The following is a 13923-nucleotide window of genomic DNA, read 5'->3' on the forward strand; positions in this document are numbered from 1 at the left end:
GTACTAGGTCGTAAAACAGTCGGGTGCAAATGGATCTTCAAGAAGAGGACCGAAATGGAAGGAAAAGTGCATACTTATAAGGCTCGACTGGTTGCGAAGGGTTTTACTCAGACTTAAGGTATTGATTATGATGAAACCTTCTCGCCGGTAGCAAAGATTAAGTCTATTAGGGTTATGCTAGCCATTGCTGCATTTCATGATTATGAAATATGGCAAATGGATGTCAAAACCGCTTTTCTTAATGGAAAGTTGGCTGAGGATGTGTACATGAATCAGCCAGAGGGTTTTGTCAGTGCACAGTACTCTAATAGAGTATGCAAGCTTGAGAAATCCATTTATGGATTAAAACAAGCATCTCGTAGCTGGAATCTTTGTTTTGATGAGAAGGTCAAAGAGTTTGGTTTCTTGAGAAGTGAAGATGAGTCTTGCGTGTATGTCAGAGCTAGTGGGAGTATAGTTAGCTTCTTGGTACTGTATGTGGATGACATACTACTTATAGGAAATGACATCCCAACCTTGCAGGAGGTTAAGTCCTGGCTTGGGAAGTGTTTTGCTATGAAGGACCTAGGGGAAGCTGCCTATATCCTAGGGATAAGGATATTAAGAGAAAGGAGTAAAAGACTAATTGGACTTAGTCAGAGTACCTACTTGGATAAGGTGTTGAAAAGGTTCAACATGCAGAATTCCAAGAAAGGAGATTTACCGATCCAAAGCAATCCCAAGTTGAGTAAGACTCAGAGTTCGAGTACAGAGGCATAGATAGCAGAGATGAGCCAATTACCGTATGCTTCCGCTGTTGGCTCGATCATGTATGCTATGACTTGTACCCGCCCTGATGTGGCCTTTGCTTTGAGCATGGTCAACAGGTATCAGGGGAACCCTGGCAAGGCTCATTGGACCGCGGTAAAGAACATTCTCAAGTACCTGCGGAGGACTAAGGATTGGATCCTTACCCTTGGTGGGAGTGATGACTTGAGAGTATTAGGGTATAGTGATGCTAGTTTTCAGACTGATAGGGATAACTTTCGCTCTCAGTCGAGCTGGGTCTTTACCTTAAATGGAGGGGCAATCTCTTGGAAGAGTTCCAAGCAGGAGACGGTGGCTGATTCGACTTGTGAATCAGAGTATATAGCAGTGAGTGAGCAGCGAAGGAGGCGATATGGCTGAAGAACTTCATCGGAGACCTTGGAGTTGTACCAACTATTAAGGAGCCTATGGAGATTTTCTGTGACAGCAATAGTGCGGTTGCCTTAGCCAAGGAACCAAGAGATCATGGCAGATCCCGACACATTGACAAAAAATATCACTTCATAAGACACAAGATTAAAGAAGGACTCCTCGTGGCAAAGAGGGTATCGTCAGATGAGAATCCTGCGGATCCCCTTACGAAGGGACTGACGAGGGTTAAGCATTTGCAGCATGCGAGACGCATCGGGCTGAGGGATGATATTAGTTTTACAGATTAGATAGCCTTTTCTCAAACTTGTAAAATGTAATCGACGTTTGATGATGAATAAAATTTGTGATTTATTTATGAGTAAAGTGTTACTATCATTGTCAATTATTTACTGTTGTTTCAGTTTTGCATGTTTTGACTTCCATAATAATTAATTTATTCAAACCTCCACAATCGGTCATACGTCGGAAGTAGGTATGAATCAAGATTGTCATAAATTGGGTTTGTGGATGGCTAAAGGTGTTTAGACATGGCAATGGTTGCTACAACGTTCATGAGTACTCATAAGTTATGAGTATTGGAATAAACCCACGCTCACTTGTATCACTTCATGGAATTTATCTCGAGTGATCGTGAGACGATAATATCATATAAGTCTTCAAACCTAGAGATAAGAGTTGTTACCTATGAGTTGGTTGTGCATTGATTGCACGTAAACGCATCAGTAACTTGATGTTATAAAATGTACCTTTGTGTACAATTCAACGAGTAGTAGAACAAGCATATGAGTCGAAGTTTATCTGTTCCTTCTAGAAATAGAAGCGATATCTAGGCCCCTCGATGATTTTGTGTTGACCCATGTACCGGGCCCGGTCAGAACTAAATTGATGTGTTCAGTTAAGTTCTTTGTCAAACAAATCGGAAATCGAGAAACAACTGCCAGACAACAAGCAAGACATAGTTCCATGTGTTTATCCGGCTGATATCATGAGAATAGAGGATTATATGATCACTTGTCTTAAAATGGCGCTTCATAGTTCAACAGAGTTTTCGAGAGCTACGATTGCTGGTTGGTTCCTGAAGTTATATAGGCAAATATAGTAATTAGACTTATCCAAGTGGGAGTCTGTTGGATAAGGTGTCTAAGTCCATAACTTATTTGGTATATACTTGACCCGACCCGGCATGGTCCATTTGGGTAGCACTTCACCCGAACTATTTATGGATAATTTTATGAGAGTTATACACATATGTTTATTAATATATTGTAAGTTATAATATATTAATATGAAGTTATTTAATTAGTCTTAGTCTTAAATTAATTATGAATTAATTTAGAGATTAAAAGGAAGACTAATTAGATTGTGGGCTATTGGTTTTATATGGTGTGGGCTAACACTCATTTGTTAATGGGCTAGGCTTATATAGAAGTCCATGGATGATCCATGGAGCTTTTAACCCATGAATCCTTGGAAAAGGAAAGGTTATGGGTTATTAGGGTTTCACCCTAACCATGCACATTATATAAGCATGCTTATGTTGCATGAAATAGCCACTAGTGTGTGTGTTTGTGTGTGGCCGAAATTATAAGTGTGTATACACTCTCTCAAAGTTTTCCAATTGTTTGTGGTGATTTGTGATTTCCATTTGAGGCATTCACACTATTGGTGCTTGGCTCTCAAACTCCAAGGAATCAAACTCACCAAAAGGTATGTAATCTCATCTAATTCTGTTATGTTTAAAAGTACCCCATGCCATGGTAGATAGGTTATGAACCTTGGAAAATTATTATTTTGCTGATAAACATAGATCCAAGGTTTATTAGGGTTGCATGCACACTTAGGAAGTGTTAGATTGCTCAAAACCCAACACAAGGATCTCCTTGCAAGTTATAGAAATATAAAATATCAACCATAGAAAGGATGAAGAAATAACAACCTTTGCTGTTCTTTGGATCCTCTTGGGAGGCTTGGAAGTTGATGAAGAAGATGGAACCTTTGAGACACCAACAATTACTCAACTTGATGTAGATGCTAGTCCAAAACTCTTAAACCCTTAAGCTTTAAGTTCATAACCAATATGAACTTAAAGAGGGCATGAAGATGCAAGTGTTCTTCAAGTTTTCTAACCAAAACTAGAAAGGGTGTAAGTTTTTGCCATTTGCATCAAGAGTAAAAGAAGAGTCAAGCCTTTCCTATAAAGCTTAATATTTATCCAAAGGACTTAACACTTTAAGTCAATCATGCACATAAGACCTAATTGTCCCCCATGTTTTTAAGCCACGCCTTCTTTCCCTTTAAAATAATCAAAAGCCCATAACATGTGTGAGAACCCAAAATTTTTTATCTTGTAAGTCCAGCCAATCAACCAAAAATCATACTTAATTCTATTGCCTTCTAACCTTGTTAAGGGTCATTATAATGAGTTCTAAGCCTAGTACACTTACGGATTAAGTGTTAGGAAGTATTACCTCGAGATCAAAAGGCTGCACCCGAACCAGAAAGCTAACCACATGGGGTTTACAGCCATAAACTCTATTCACGGCCGTGAACACCCTCCTAGCTGTGAACTCCTTCCATAAGGATGATATCCCTTCTTTTTTCATCATTTCTCACAATTCCAACTCAAGAACACTCATTTCTCTCTCAAGTATCATCGAGAGCACTTCTAATTCTTGACAAATTTGTAAGTGTTTCTTCCATTTATTAGTTGATACTTTTCTTAATCTAGTAAAACCATATGATTTCATCCGTGAAATCGTCTCTTTTTGGGTTAAATCTTCAAGAACACCAAGAACACCAAGAACACACACTAGTTCTTTGGGCCATGAACACCCCTTCAAGCTTCAAAATATAAGTATTCTTTCCATATACTAGTTATCCATTAGAAGAACTTGATTTCCACACATGAAACAAGCAACAAATGCAAGATATTCAAGAGTTCACGGCTGTGAACCCAATTCGTTCTAAGGGTAGGCAACGAAGTTTTGGTACATCTCCAATGTAAAGGCTATTTAAGTGTCGTCTACAAAATAGGTCATGAAATGATTGAGGGTCTCCAAGGCTATAATTACTACTACGGTTACTCTTACAATAATGGAACTATATTCGAAGAATATATATAATTAGAGAGTCATTGTTTCTAATGAAGGCGGTGAAAGTTTATGATATTTTAAATCACATTGTGTAGATAGCATTTGAAGTGTTTCCATGGCGTGGAGTCCAGATCCGGTCCATGAAGTAGTAGGCTCCGTCACCCTTAACCTCCAGATTTTTATCCATTCCGCGCAGGGATTCTCCCGTCATGTTCTTGGGCTTTAAGGCTTCCAGCTGAGCCTCTTTAATCTGTGTGGATAGATGCGAATGGATAGTCATCGCCAATGACTTGGTCCTTCGACCAGAATATTCCTTTCTACTCGGAGCGTCTGCTACTACGTTGGCTTTCCCGGGGTGATATCTAATTTCACAGTCGTAATCGTTAAGTAGCTCGACCCATCGACGTTGTCGCATGTTGAGTTCTTTTTGGTTCAGTATATGTTGGAGGCTTTTATGGTCTGTGCACTACGCTCTTCGTCCCATACAAGTAGTGTCTCCAAATTTTTAGTGCGAAGATGACCGCTCCTAACTCGAGGTCGTGGGTAGTGTAGTTCACTTCATGGGTCTTTAGCTGTCTCGAGGCATAAGCAATAACCTTGCCTCGTTGCATCAAGACACATCCCAGCCCCTGATTAGATGCATCACAATATACAACAAAATCTTCTGTCCCTTCGAGAAGGGATAATACTGGTGCGGTGCATAGGGATTGCTTCAGGGTCTGAAATGCCTTCTCCTCTTTCTCCTCCCAGTCGAATGATACACCCTTCTGGGTTAGCATAGTGAGAGGCTTCGCAATCCGAGAGAAATTTTGGATGAATCTGCGGTAGTAGCCAGCGAGGCCTAGAAATTGTCGAATTTCTGTAGGCGTCTTTGGTGCTGACCAGTTCTCAATAGCCTTAATTTTGGAAGGATCCACGTGGATTCCGTCTTCACTGACCACGTGCCCTAAGAATTCAACTCTTCGGATCCAAAACTCGCACTTAGAGAACTTCGCGTATAATTTCTCGGACCGTAGTGTTTCCAGGACTCGTCGTAAATGATCCCTGTGTTCTTCCTCGCTCCAAGAGTAGATGAGGATATCGTCAATGAAGACGATGACGAACTGATCCAGATATGGACGACACACCCTATTCATCAAGTCCATGAATACTGCGGGGGCGTTAGTCAGTCCAAAGGGCATCACTACGAACTCAAAATGCCCGTAGCGGGTTCGGAAGGCTGTCTTCGGAACATCTTCCTCAAGCACCCGTAACTGATGATACCCAGATCTAAGATCAATCTTGGAGAAGTAACTTGCTCCTTGTAGTTGGTCGAATAGATCGTCGATACGAGGGAGAGGGTAGCGATTTTTAACCGTGAGTTTATTGAGTTCCCTATAATCGCTGCACATCCGAAACGATCCATCCTTCTTCTTCATGAACAAGACCGGAGCTCCCCAAGGTGAGAAGCTCGGTCTTATAAAGCCCTTGCTGAGCAGTTCGTTGAGTTGACCGGATAGTTCTTGCATTTCAGCGGGCGCTAGACGGTAGGGTGACTTAGCCACGGGGGTAGCTCCTGGAACTAGGTCGGGTGACTTAGCCACGGGGGTAGCTCCTGGAACTAGGTCGATTCTGAACTCAACCTGACGTTTGGGAGGTAGGCCGGGAAGATCCTCTAGGAAGACATCAGGGAAATCGCATACTACGGGAATGTCTTTTGGATCTTTTGATTTCTGGTTAGTGTTGACGACGTGAGCAAGAAAAACGCGATGTTCCTTGCGTAAGTATTTCTGAGCCTGAATACTGGAGATGATACGAAGACTCGTACTCGGCTTATCTCCATATATCAATAGGGCTTCGTGATTCGGAAGTTTCAGGCGAATGGCTTTGTCGGAACATAGGATATCTACGCGATGGAGACTCAACCAATCCATACCAACAATGACATCGAAATTTTTGATTGAGACTGGTATAAGATCGATTGGAAATGAGTGATCGTCTAACATGAGAGTGCAACCTATGTAGATTTCGCTAGAGCTTTCTGTTTTCCCATTAGCTATTTCTATGACGAATGTTTCTTTTAGTGGTTGAGGGGTTTGTTTGAGTAAGTGTTTAAAGTTATGATTTACGAAGCTTCTTTCTGCACCACTATCAAATAAAACACAGACATAGGAGTTGTTGAGAAGAAACGTACCCGTGACTACCGTGGGATTTGCTACCGCTTCATTGTGACCGATAGCGAGTAGCCTTCCAGTTCCCCCAGCATTTGTAGTCTTTGGACAGTTTCTCTTAAAATGACCCGCCTCTCCGCAGCCATAACAAGTTGAGGTCACTCCCGTACTAGGAACTTGCGTGATAGGTTTGGGAGGGGCCTTACAAAATCGGACAGTATGGCCCTTTCGACCGCAGTTAGAACACTGCAGTTCACGGCAGGGGCCGTTGTGGTGGAAAGGGCACTTGGGACACTTGGGCAAGTTTCCACTGTAAGCTTTCGGCGGGGTTGGGGCTGCTGGAGTGGCCGGGGTGGTGGCAGCATGGACCGCCACAATTTGCTGGTCCTTTGAGGAGGTCTGAGTTTTCTTGCCCTTCTTCTTATCCCATCGCTTCCTCTTTCTATCAGATGAAGCGGGTGGTGCAGTGGTTGTTGTGGTCGTTGTTGCTGGAGAGGAGGAGATTTCGTGGTTGATCAGACTCTGGGCCAATTCCTTGGCGCTGTCAAAAGTGGTAGGGTGTGAGGCTAGAACATTTCCTCAATACGGGGGCACTAAACCCCAGATGTATCGTTCAATCTTCTTGCCTTCAGAGGGGATCATATTGGGACACATAGCCGCCAAGTCACAAAACCTGGCCGTATAAGCCGTTATGTCAGTCCCCTTCATCTTGAGGTTCCAGAGTTCTTCCTCAACTTTCTGAACTTCGCCCCTAGGGCAGTATTCTCCTCTCATGAGATCTTTTAGAGTGTCCCAGCCCATGGCATTGGCTGTGACCAAGGAGAGTGAACTGACATGGCCGTTCCACCATGTCAAGGCCCTGTTAGTGAGGGTAGCAGTAGCGAACTTGATTTTGCTCTCTTCGGGACAAGAGCACATCTCAAACACCGCTTCGGTTCTTTCGAACCATTGGGATAATGCCAGAATTCCTCCGGTACCGTTGAAGAAGGTAGGTTTACAGTTCATGAAATCCTTATAAGTGCATCCCTGCACCCTTTGATGGACTTCACCGAACCTGGAGTTACCACCGCTCGCGTCCCCAGAGTTCAATTGGGCCATGGCCGCTGTCACGGCCGCGGTCACCGCTCTTTGGAACAACACCGGGTCGATCTGCAGAGGAGGAGGTGGTGGAGGAGGGGTTTGAGTTGCGGGTCTTCCTCTGCTGGGACGCTTTCATGGAGGCATCCTTCACTGGAAGATTATAGAAATGATAGCAATAGTAAGAGTCTATTGCGAATATGAATAAAGTGCTTCATGGATTAAATCAACATAATCCAAGATTAGAATGAGAGTAATAGCAATAGAGTAGTTACCTGCCAATGCACTGGTATTAATGATGTAACACAAATTCATGAAAATTGGCCTAACAGTAGGTCTTACATCACACCATAGAGAAAATGTTGGCAGTTTAGAGGTTCAACTAGAGTACATTTAAGCTAGAGATGTTCACAGACAAAAGACCTACGGGACATCGAGAGAAGGAGGCTAGTCCTTTAAACAAAAGAGTGAAGTAACTAGACGTCTTCTACTGGCGACGGTTACTTGCTGGGCGAATCCTCAGATACACTAGCTGGCGCATAACTTCTTGAAGGTGTCGATCATGAGTCCTTTGGCGTGCTCGGAGTTCCCTAACTTCGGCTCGTGATGCAGCCAGCTGATGCTGCAGCGCCTCGTTGGCCCTCCTTGTCCTGTCCATGGCTTCTTCGAGTTGGCAGACGCGAACTGTATTGAGATTTGAGTTGGCATCCACTTCTACAACTCGACCAATAGCAGCTTGACCCTGTTCAACATTCCTGGCAATCCTTCGGATCATGATGGGTAGAACCCGATCCGCTGATCCTCCTTCGCTTATGTTGTAGAAGCTTCGGTATCCATTGTAAGGCAAGGGCTGACCCTACTCTTCGCTCCAACGATGCAAGGATATGGCCCACATAGGAGTGGGGCCCTGAAATGCCGGACGAGGGTTAGGGTTCGGGGCTTCAGGAGGTTGGTTGTTAACTTCTGGTTCGGAGCTCGAGCTATCCGAGAAGCCTTCAGCATGATGATCATCCAAAGGGATCGGGTGATTATCGTCTGACTCCTCGTCGAGCCATCCTCCATTGCCCTGGTTCGGATAGTACGGATCGTTCTGATGGTGGAAACCAGCCATGCTATCTATGCGAGAAAGGGGAATGGAAAGATTAATAGACGTACTATTCTAAGACACTTATAGGATGAATCGTTATTAGTCGACTCAATACTTTCATAGTGTATACCGATTACATGTAACCGAAGAAAGATAGTCCTTCGAATAAGCGACCCTAACTTCAGACCCCCAATCAAACAAGAACAGGGAATGAAGCAAAGGCTTCAGATTCTGAGTCTATAGCGCCCCAATCACATGTAATCGTGGTGTACCCACTTCTACAACTATTGTCCTACTAGTAACGACCCTTATTGTTATCACATAAGTATGTTCTAGAGATACAGAATACTCCTATAGTATCCTTATGGTAACGTTATTGTGGTAGTGTTGGTAAGTTTTAGACTTGTTGCAACATCACCACCAAACTTAGGCACATGCTAGTCACTCTCAGGAAAACGTAGTTGATCAGGCTACATCACCCTGAATGTGACTATATGTCTCTAAGCCCAATTGTGCTGCCCAACAATCTTAATACTTTTGTTTTGTTCTATGGTGATACTGACTTCTGAGTTTTATAGTGATGTGCGTATATATATACTTAGTCAGATCTTTCAGATACTTAACAGTATATATTCTTGGTCAGAGTGTTTTAGTCCCAAAGTGTTTATAGTTCGTATATCTTTTATAGGTTGATATACTTGATTCACTATAAACAAAGCTCTGATACCAATCTGTCACACCCCAAAACCGATAACGGCGGAATACGTTTCGGGGTGGATGACATAGTGTACGGTATCATCACAATTGTATAATAGTAAACAAGAAACATACAACCATTGCATTTACATAGTGAATTTTTAATTACAAGCGTGTTTTGTATTGTCCAACAAACACCAAAAGTAAATCAAAAATAAGAGATGGGTCTTGTTGGCTCCACCTTCTCCAAAAATACTGCGTCTGTACCTGTCTATCTTTGACCTGAGGATACAAGTCATTTTGAAAACGAATATCAGCATAAAGTTGGTGAGTTCATAAGAGTTTAGTGTGAGTTTTTGTATAGAAAGCATTAGAACTGATAGTGTGAAAGGCTGCAAATTTACAGTAATATGAAGTAGTAAAACCCAGAAAATCCTATATTTTCCAGAAATAGGTTGTAGGTGAAAATCTTTAAGAAACATGTCGTTCTCATCTTGAAAACCATTTATCGTAAGAATATAATAGTGGCTCTCAAATGAGTAAATGCAATACAGTATGTTATGCCTGAAGTCAATAATAGTGGTACTAGCTTCCTTTAGGGTTAGATTCTTGGTTACTTCGGGATATTAACGTAACATTTGGTTTGGTAATTTAGTGTGATTATAGTGCATTTCTTGTATGTTACCAATAGCTTGAGTAATAGTGGACTCCATGATCTTCCCGGTCATGCACAATATAGTGAAGTAGTGGCATCCCTGGGCCTGTACGGCTCGGACTAAAACTAACAGTCGGGATGAAATAGCGCCTGCCCTGTATAGATCTATACATGTAGTGTCGTCTTCCTGTCGGAAAACTCCGGGCGTAGTGAGTAGCGAATAGAGTATCTCATAGTGGATCAGTGTGTTGCCGTATGTTTAGTGCTTTCTCTTTTGTTATAGTGTAGTAGTCATTTAGTATAGTTCGTAGTGTGTTCCCCTACTAGAGTATTGTCTGGTAATATTGTTGATTTTAGTGTAGCGAGTAGTGACTATAGTGAGTAGTGGTAGTAGTAGCATTAACTATACCTATTATAGTTAACTTAGTGTGTATGGTTCTAGTCATAATAGTGATTATGGCATCTAATGAAATGAGAAATATTCGTAACCCATACTAATATACAAGATATATAACTAAGAAATCAACGACAGTCGGACGGATAACCACTACCCTAAGCCCACAATCAAACAAGAATAGGAAATAAGGCGAGCTATCGGTCCTAAGTCCTTCAAGTCTTACTTATATAAATATATCAGTGTGGTTACAATTTATAAGAAGATTTGTTAAATAAAAGCATTGCTCATAAGAAACATTTAAAAACTTGGTTGTTTATCCGAAACATTTTTGAAAACGAAAAATCCAGTTATAGGGCATAGTGATAAATCACATGTGATTTGAACTACGGTTAGTGAATCACATGTGATTAATCTCTGTAACATGAATAATTATCTTGAATAACTTTCCATAAACATGTATAATCGACTTGTATCCCCCCCCTAAAACATATAAAACATTTGAAAGGTTCATTTAAGGGGTATGAACTCACCAGAATTCGCGTAAATCGGGTGAATCGGGTAAATCGGGTAAAAGTGTCGGTTGAGCGTTTGGTACCAAATAACGACTTGAGCATTTTTTTAGGGTCCTAGTGACATATGAAATATGTATTTTACAAGAAATAAGTCATTCTATGCTTTTCATTAAAGTATTTAGGCATTTTAGCGTAAATTTGGGGTTTTAGGGCCTAGAAGGGGTTCCCGGGAGCGGTACAAGGCCAAGAGTGATTTACGGGAGGGTCCATGAGTTCACTCCCTTGGAGTTTACGGCCCAAAGGCCACTCCTTGGGAGTTTACGGCCGTAAGCCCCCTAGGCTTGGCCGTAAACTCATGTACTCCTCCAAAGTGCATGTTTAAGGCCTTATTTCACTTCCCTAATTTAATAGCAAGTGTTGTGAACCAATTTGGAGGGTTTAAACTCTCATTTAGGGGCATTTTGGGGAGTTTACAGCCAAGACTTGTGCTTGGGCCGTAAACTCTATTAAATGTCTCAAAATGGATGTTTTAAATGTACAACACACCTCCCTTCATCTTAGATAATTACTAGAAGGCCCTATAGGGAGTTTTGGGACATTTTGGCATACTTATTGGGGAGTTTACGACCCAAGCTTAGCCTTGGCCGTAAACTCTTCATTTGGCTTCAAAATGGGGTGTTTAATGGTACAACACACTTCCTAGGGCCTTAGCTAATTTCCTTACATGCCCTAGATAACTTTTTGGGACTTGTTTGACATAAAACTTGGGTGTTTACGGCCCAAGCTTAGGTTTGGCTGTAAACTCCTCTTTTTGTCCTCAAATGATGTTGTTTAATGTACTTAAACATCTCCTAGTGTCAAGGCTAATTTACTAAACACCCTAGATGAGTTTTTGGGAGTTAAATCCAAGATTTTTGGGTGTTTATGGCCTAAGCATAAGCTTGGGGCCATAAACTCCTTTTTAGGCCTCCATTTCTTATGTTTTAATGTCCAAACTCCCCTAGGTAAATCCCTTAATTAGTATATGAGCTTAAAGGAAGGAAAAATGAGGCTTTTGGCAAGTTTTTAGGTGTTTACGGCCTAAGGGGCTTCTTAGGCCGTAAACTCCCTTTTGATAATTGTTTTTCTATGATTTTTGGCCTCTAATTACAGTGAAGCATGTTTAGAATAAGATAGGGAATAAGTCCTTACGTTTTGGAAGCCAGAAATCGCGGTTTTGGAGTCGGGTTCAGATCTAGAGAGAGAAAGTAGTGAGAGGGAGAGTGAAGGTGTGGTAAAAGAGTTGAAATGTAGTGTTCATTTGTTTATATATGTCTTGGGTATTGCACCCGATACACGGCTACCCGATGCTAAAGTTTAACGGGGTTAAAACATTTTACTCGGGTGAAGTGGTTGAAAAGTAATATAACTCTATTTAGTTAAACGGGGTTAACATTTACAAGTTATAATTACTTATGATAATATCGGGACATATCAATAACTAGATATTTTTTTATTGACAACTCCAAACATTACAGAAAATAACATATAGTGACGCATTCCGTTAGTGAAAATAGGGTTTGTAACGGCAATATATTTGGGGTTGTCACACCTTTACTACCAGTCAATCCTTATAAGTGTGTACATTACCATCCATGTCAGTCTTTTTCTTGAAGATCCATTTGCACCCAATTGTCTTACGACCTGGTACATTCGCAACCAAGTTCCAAACTTGATTGTCATACATGGATTGTATCTCGCTATCCATTGCCTCTTTCCATTTAGCAGACTCAGGGCTTGCCATGGCTTCCGCATAGCTGTTAGGTTCATCTAGACCTACTAGTGTCTCATCACTAATAAGTGTCTCACCTTCTGCAGTAATATTGAAACCATAGTAATGCTCAGGTACATTCCTAACCCTTGTGGAACGTCTCAGAGGTACAACTGGAGGTATAATTGGATCAACAGGAGATTCCTCCTCAAGTTGACTGCTAGGGTTTGAGGTTCCTTCACCACTTGACTCTTGAAGTTCTTCAAGGTCAATTTGCCTCCCACTGTCTCCTTGGTTTATAAATTCTCTCTCTCGAAAGACAGCCCTCCTTGCTACAAAGACCACATTCTCACTAGGTCTGTAGAAGAGGTAACCAAAGGATTTTTGTGGGTAGCCGATGAAAATACACTTCTCACTTCGAGGTTCGAGCTTGTCATGAGTCTCGCGTCTCACCAAAAGCCTCGCAACCCCAAAAAGAGATTGGTAGGGACTAGATTAAGGATATGGGTGGCAGTCTCTAAGGCATACCCCCAAAAAGAGATTGGTAGCGTAGCTCGACTCATCATGGAACGAACCATATCCAACAAGGTTCGATTACGCCTTTGAGCTACACCATTCAACTGTGGTGTCATGGGAGATGTCAATTGTGAGACAATCCCACATTCCCTTAGATAGTCGAGGAACTCAGTACTAAGATAATCACCACCACGATCAGATTGAAGCATCTTAATGTTCCTGCCCAATTGATTCTCGACTTCCTGTTTAAACTCTTTAAAGCTCTCAAAAGTCTCTGACTTATGCTTGATTAAGTAGACATATCCATATCTACTATAATCATCCGTAAAAGTCACATAATAACGTTTAGCATCCCTTGTGGCATGTTTGAAGGGTCTACACACATCTGTGTGTATAAGGTCCAACAAACCTTCACCCCTGTCACAAGAACCTGTGAAGGGTGACTTTGTCATTTTTCCAAGTAAGCACGACTCGCAACTATCATCTGACTTTAGTTCAAATGACTCCAAGACTCCATCCTTTTGGAGTTGGCCTATGCGTTTCTTGCTTATATGTTCAAGACGACAATGCCATAACGATGCTTTATCCAAGTTATTATCTTTAGTAGAATCAATACACAATACATTATTTCCTAGGTTATCTACAACAGACACAGCTTCATATACACCATCACAAGGTAATGATTTAAAATAAAACACATTATTAAAGAAATCATTTATTCCACCAGTTTCATTATCAAAAGAAAAGGTAAAACCTTGTTTATACAATGCATGAAAGGAAATAACATTTCTTGCCATTTCTGGCGATTAACA

Source organism: Lactuca saligna, chromosome 5 (assembly GCF_052625555.1).
Source record: "Lactuca saligna cultivar CGN05327 chromosome 5, ASM5262555v1, whole genome shotgun sequence".
In the NCBI taxonomy this organism is placed as follows: Eukaryota; Viridiplantae; Streptophyta; class Magnoliopsida; order Asterales; family Asteraceae; genus Lactuca; species Lactuca saligna.